This window comes from Haematobia irritans, chromosome 3, assembly GCF_050003625.1.
Source record: "Haematobia irritans isolate KBUSLIRL chromosome 3, ASM5000362v1, whole genome shotgun sequence".
NCBI lineage: Eukaryota > Metazoa > Arthropoda > Insecta > Diptera > Muscidae > Haematobia > Haematobia irritans.
This window is the reverse complement of record NC_134399.1, coordinates 215,216,186-215,222,185: the sequence shown is the minus strand read 5'-3', so window position 1 is coordinate 215,222,185 and position 6,000 is coordinate 215,216,186.

Below are 6,000 nucleotides of genomic sequence, written 5' to 3'. Positions count from 1 at the left end.
TTTTATTTCTATAGAAAATTTTGCCAAAATTTTGTTTCTATAGAAAGAATTGTCAAAATTTTATTTCTATAGAAAATTGTGTCAAAATGTTATTACTATAGAACATTTTGTAGAAATTTTATTCCTATTGAAATTTTTGTCCAAATTTTATTTCTACAGAAATTTTTGTCCAAATTTTATTTATACAGAAATTTTTGCCAAAATTTTATTTTTATAGAAAATTTTGTCAAAATTTTATTTCTTAACAAAATTTTGTCAAAATTTTATTTCTATAGAAAATTGTGTCCAAATTTTATTTCTATGGAAAATTTTGTGAAAATTTTATTTCTATATATATAGAAATTTTAGAAATATAGAAATTTTTGTCCAAATTTTATTTCTATGGAAAATTTTCCTGAAATTGTATTTCTATAGAAAATTTTGTTAAAATTTTATTTTTATAGAAAATGTAGTCAAACTTTTATTTCTATAGAATTTTTTTATTTCTATAGAAAATTTTGTCAAAATGTTATTTCTATTGAAAGTTTTGTCCAAATTTTATTTCTATAGACATTTTGGCCGAAATTTTATTTCTTAACAAAATTTTATTTTTATAGAAACAAAATTTTATTTTTATAGAAAATTTAGTCAACTCTTATTTCTATAGATTTTTTTTTTTTTGAAAATTTTATTTCTATAGAAAATTTTGTCAACAATTTACTTCTAAAGAAAATTTTGTCAAAATATTATTTCTATAGAAAATTTTGTCAAAATTTTATTTCTATAGAAATTTTTGTCAAAGTTTTATTTCAATAGAATATTTTGTCAAAATATTATTTCTATAGAATATTTAGTCAAAATGTTATTTCTATAGAACATTTTGTCAAAAATGTATTTCTATAGACAATTTCTTGAAATTTTATTTCTATAGAAAATTTTGTCAATAATTTACTTCTATAGAAAATTTTATGAAAATTTTATTTCTATAGAAAATTTTGTGAAAATTTTATTTCTATAGAAGATCCAAATTTTATTTCTATAGAAATGTTTGTCAAAATTTTATTTCTATAGAAAATTTTGTCAAAATGTTGTCAACATTTTATTTCTATACAAATTTTTGTCCAAATTTTAACTTCTATAGAAAATTTTGTCAAAATTTTATTTTTATAGAAAATTTTGTCAATATTTTATTTCTATAGAAAATTTTGTCAAAGTTTTTTTTTCTATAGGAAATTTTGTCAAAATTGTATTTCTATAGAAAATTTTGTCAAATTTTATTTTTATAGAAATTTTTGCCCAAATTTTATTTCTATATTTTATATTTCTTTCTATAGAAGATTTTGTCCACATTTTATTTCTATAGAAAATTTTGCCAAAATTTTATTCCTATCGAAAATTTTGTCAAAATTTTATTTCTACAGAAAATTTTGTCAACAATTTACTTCTATAGAAAATTTTTATTTTATTCCTATAGAATATTTTGTCAAAATTTTATTTCTATAGTAAATTTTGTCAAAATTGTATTTCTGTAGAAAATTCCAAAATTTTATTTCTATAGAAAATTTTTTGAAAATTTTATTTCCATAGAAAATTTTGTCAAAATTTTATTTCCATATAAAATTTTGTCAATAATTTACTTCTATAGAAAATTTTATGAAAATTTTATTTCTATAGAAAATTTTGCCAAAATTTTATTTCTATAGAAAGAATTGTCCAAATTTTATTTCTACAGAACATTTTGTCAAAATGTTATTACTATAGAACATTTTGTAGAAATTTTATTCCTATTGAAATTTTTGTCCAAATTTTATTTATACAGAAATTTTTGCCAAAATTTTATTTTTATAGAAAATTTTGTCAAAATTTTATTTCTATGGAAAATTTTGTCAAAATTTTATTTCTATATATATAGAAATTTTAGAAATATAGAAATTTTTGTTCAAATTTTATTTCTTTAGAAAGAATTGTCAAAATTTTATTTCTATAGAAAATTTTGTCAAAATGTTATTACTATAGAACATTTTGTAGAAATTTTATTCCTATTGAAATTTTTGTCCAAATTTTATTTCTACAGAAATTTTTGCCAAAATTTTATTTTTATAGAAAATTTTGTCAAAATTTTATTTCTATAGAAAATTTTGTCCAAATTTTATTTCTATGGAAAATTTTGTGAAAATTTTATTTCTATATATATAGAAATTTTAGAAATATAGAAATTTTTGTCCAAATTTTATTTCTATAGAAAATTTTGCCAAAATTTTATTTCTATAGAAAATTTTGTCAAAATTTTATTTCTATGGAAAATTTTCCTGAAATTGTATTTCTATAGAAAATTTTGTTAAAATTTTATTTTTATAGAAAATTTAGTCAAACTATAGAATTTTTTTATTTCTATAGAAAATTTTGTCAAAATGTTATTACTATAGAAAATTTTGTCAAAATATTATTACTATAGAAAATTTTGTCAAAATGTTATTTCTATTGAAATTTTTGTCCAAATTTTATTTCTATAGAAATTTTTGCCAAAATTTTATTTCTTAACAAAATTTTGTCAAAATTTTATTTCTATATAAAGGGTGGTTAAAATTTCAAGGGCGATGTTGATTTTGAATAAAACACAAACTTTTTAGGAAATTATTGTAATTTTATTTTATTATGATATATTGGTATTACTCAATTATGTATGGAACAAAATATCGGCCAAATGGGCGCCGCGACCTCGGTGGCACACCTCCATCCGATGGCCCAAATTTTCGATGACGCTGAGGTATAATGGAGGTTCTATGCCGTTAATGTGCCGAATTATCTCATCCTTTAGCTCTTGAATTGTTGCTGGGCAAAGAAAAAAGTCCAACGGTGTCAAATCACATGATCTTGGCGGCCAATTGACATCGCCATTACGTGAGATAACACGGCCATTGAATTTGTTGCGCAAAAGAGTCATTGTTTCGTTAGCTGTGTGGCAAGTGGCACCGTCCTGCTGAAACCACATATCGTCCACATCCATATCTTCCAATTCGGGCCATAAAAAGTTCGTTATCATCTCACGATAGCGAACACCATTCACAGTAAGTGCCTGACCGGCCTCATTTTGGAAAAAATACGGCCCGATGATGCCGCCAGCCCATAAACCGCACCAAACAGTCACTCTTTGTGGGTGCATTGGTTTTTCGACAATCACTCTTGGATTCTCATTCGCCCAAATGCGGCAATTCTGTTTATTGACGAATCCACTGAGGTGAAAATGTGCCTCATCACTGAAGATGATTTTCTTCGAAAATTGATCATCCACATCATAATAAGTCTGGATAACTTTAACACGTTGTTGGATTGTGTATCTCTCCATGGTTCAAATTGAGTAAGTCTGAAAAAGAGAAATGTCAAATAAAATTCGGAAAAAAAACTTGGCGTTTAGGTGTGGTTCACATTCAACATCGGCCCTTACAATTTAACCACCCTTTATATAGAAATTTTAGAAATATAGAAAATTTTGCCAAAATTTTATTTCTATAGAAAATTTTGCCAAAATTTTATTTCTATAGAAAATTTTGTCAAAATTTTATTTCTATGGAAAATTTTTCTGAAATTGTGTTTCTATAGAAAATTTTGTTAAAATTTTATTTTTATAGAAAATTTAGTCAAAATTTTATTTCTATAGAATTTCTTTTGAAAATTTTATTTCTATAGAAAATTTTGGCAACAATTTACTTCTAAAGAAAATTTTGTCAAAATATTATTTCTATAGAAAATTTTGTCAAAATTTTATTTCTATAGAAATTTTTGTCAAAGTTTTATTTCAATAGAAAATTTTGTCAAAATGTTATTTCTATAGAATATTTTGTCAAAATGTTATTTCTATAGAACATTTTGTCGAAAATGTATTTCTATATACAATTTCTTGAAATTTTATTTCTATAGAAAATTTTGTCAATAATTTACTTCTATTGAAACTTTTATGAAAATTTTATTTCTATAGAAAATTTTGTGAAAAATTTATTTCTATAGAAGATCCAAATTTTATTTCTATAGAAATTTTTGTCAAAATTTTATTTCTATAGAAAATTTTGTCAACATTTTATTTCTATAGAAAATTTTGTCAACATTTTATTTCTATACAAATTTTTGTCCAAATTTCATTTATATAGAAAATTTTGCCAAATTTTAACTTCTATAGAAAATTTTGTCAAAATTCAACATTTTATTTCTATAGAAAATTTGGTCAACATTTTATGTCTATAGAAAATGTGGTCAAAATTGTATTTCTATAGAATTTTGTAAAAATAATATTTCTATAGAAAATTTAATCAAATTTTTATTTCTATAGAAAAATTTTATTTCTATAGAAGATTTATTTTTATAGAAATTTTTGTCAATTTTTTTTCTGTGGAAATTTTATTTCTATGGAAAATTTATTTGTATGGAAAATTGTCCTGAAATTGTATTTCTATAGAAAATTTTGTCAAAAATGTATTTTTATTTATCTACAGAAAATTTATGAAGTACCATGAATTCTACCAATCTGCCAAACAGTAAAAAACTATCAGTTTTGATAGAATTCTACCAACTGTGGCAACGGTGATTACAATATTATGGTAGTCTTTGTAAGCGGATATAAAACTAAAAAAAAAATATTTAAAATTGGGTAGTTGACAAACAAAATTTTATATTCTTTAAAATTCAGTCTCTTGACAATAATCTTTCAATGGAATTTTTGATGGAATTTAGCGAAAAATACTTTTTCGCTGAAAAAAATACCTCTTTTGTACTTTCTGAAAGATTTTATTTTCCATCCCTGATACAAATTTGAACATCAAACAAGTTGCTATCAAACATGTTGTTGCTTAGCTAAACCGTTCCATACAACAACTTTAAGCCAAGACACTGTTACAGTTATTTTCATTGTTGTTGTTGGTCATTTTTGTTTGATTTGTTTTTGTTCACAAGCCATTAAAGAAGAAAGAGTTTTTCTTCAAGGCGATTGCGCATTGGGGTTTTTTTCTTTTCTTCGAACAGCATGTCTCTTTATGGACACGTTCCAGCAGGTGCTGATGTATACGCCATCGAAGACATTATTTTTTTGGAATTTGTTCATAGTCTTCAAGAAAAGTATTGAAAGCTTAACTCGCTCCATTAAAGTCACATAACAATTAGTAAACGGAACATGTCGACATTAAGTAGCAATCATGGAGTTGCCACACGTAAATGTGAGGGATTTAAATGACATGAAAATAATTTATGCATGTATCGCTATAATGTTGTCAAAGGTTAGAAAATTTTGGAATGAAAGTGAAATTAAGATAGACATAGAAAAAGAGCTCGGGTATTATGGCTAACAGAGATCCACCATGGAGGATAGGGTCCATTTCAAATTGGCCTCAACATCAAAAAGCTATTCGGCAGTGGTTGTAACATGGCATCAGCATTACACACAAAGAAAATTTCATTAAAATTGAGCCAACGAAACATTTTCATTGATATAACGAAAATTGTTCATTAATACAATGAAATAAATCGTTAATAGTACAAAACGTTACGTTGATTAACAGAAAATTCGTTATAATAACGAAAAATTTCATTGTATTAACGAATTTGTTTCATTGGCTCACTTTTAATGAAACATTTCGTTAATATAACGAAACATTTTCTATCAGTGTAGAGAGGGAATGTTAGACAGGTTCCATTTCGGTCGATTCAAAGAAGGAATATGAGGAGCCACCGTGGTGCAATGGTTAGCATGCCCGCCTTGCATACACAAGGTCGTGGGTTCGATTCCTGCTTCGACCGAACACCAAAAAGTTTTTCAGCGGTGGATTATCCCACCTCAGTAATGCTGGTGACATTTCGGAGGGTTTCAAAGCTTCTCTAAGTGGTTTCACTGCAATGTGGAACGCCGTTCGGACTCGGCTATGACAATTGGAGGCAGTTATACGAGATACGTATATCGACTTGCATGGCCTTCCATGTTAATTATGGTTGTGAAACTATATTTCACAGAATCATTAATAATGAAGCCAAAGCAAT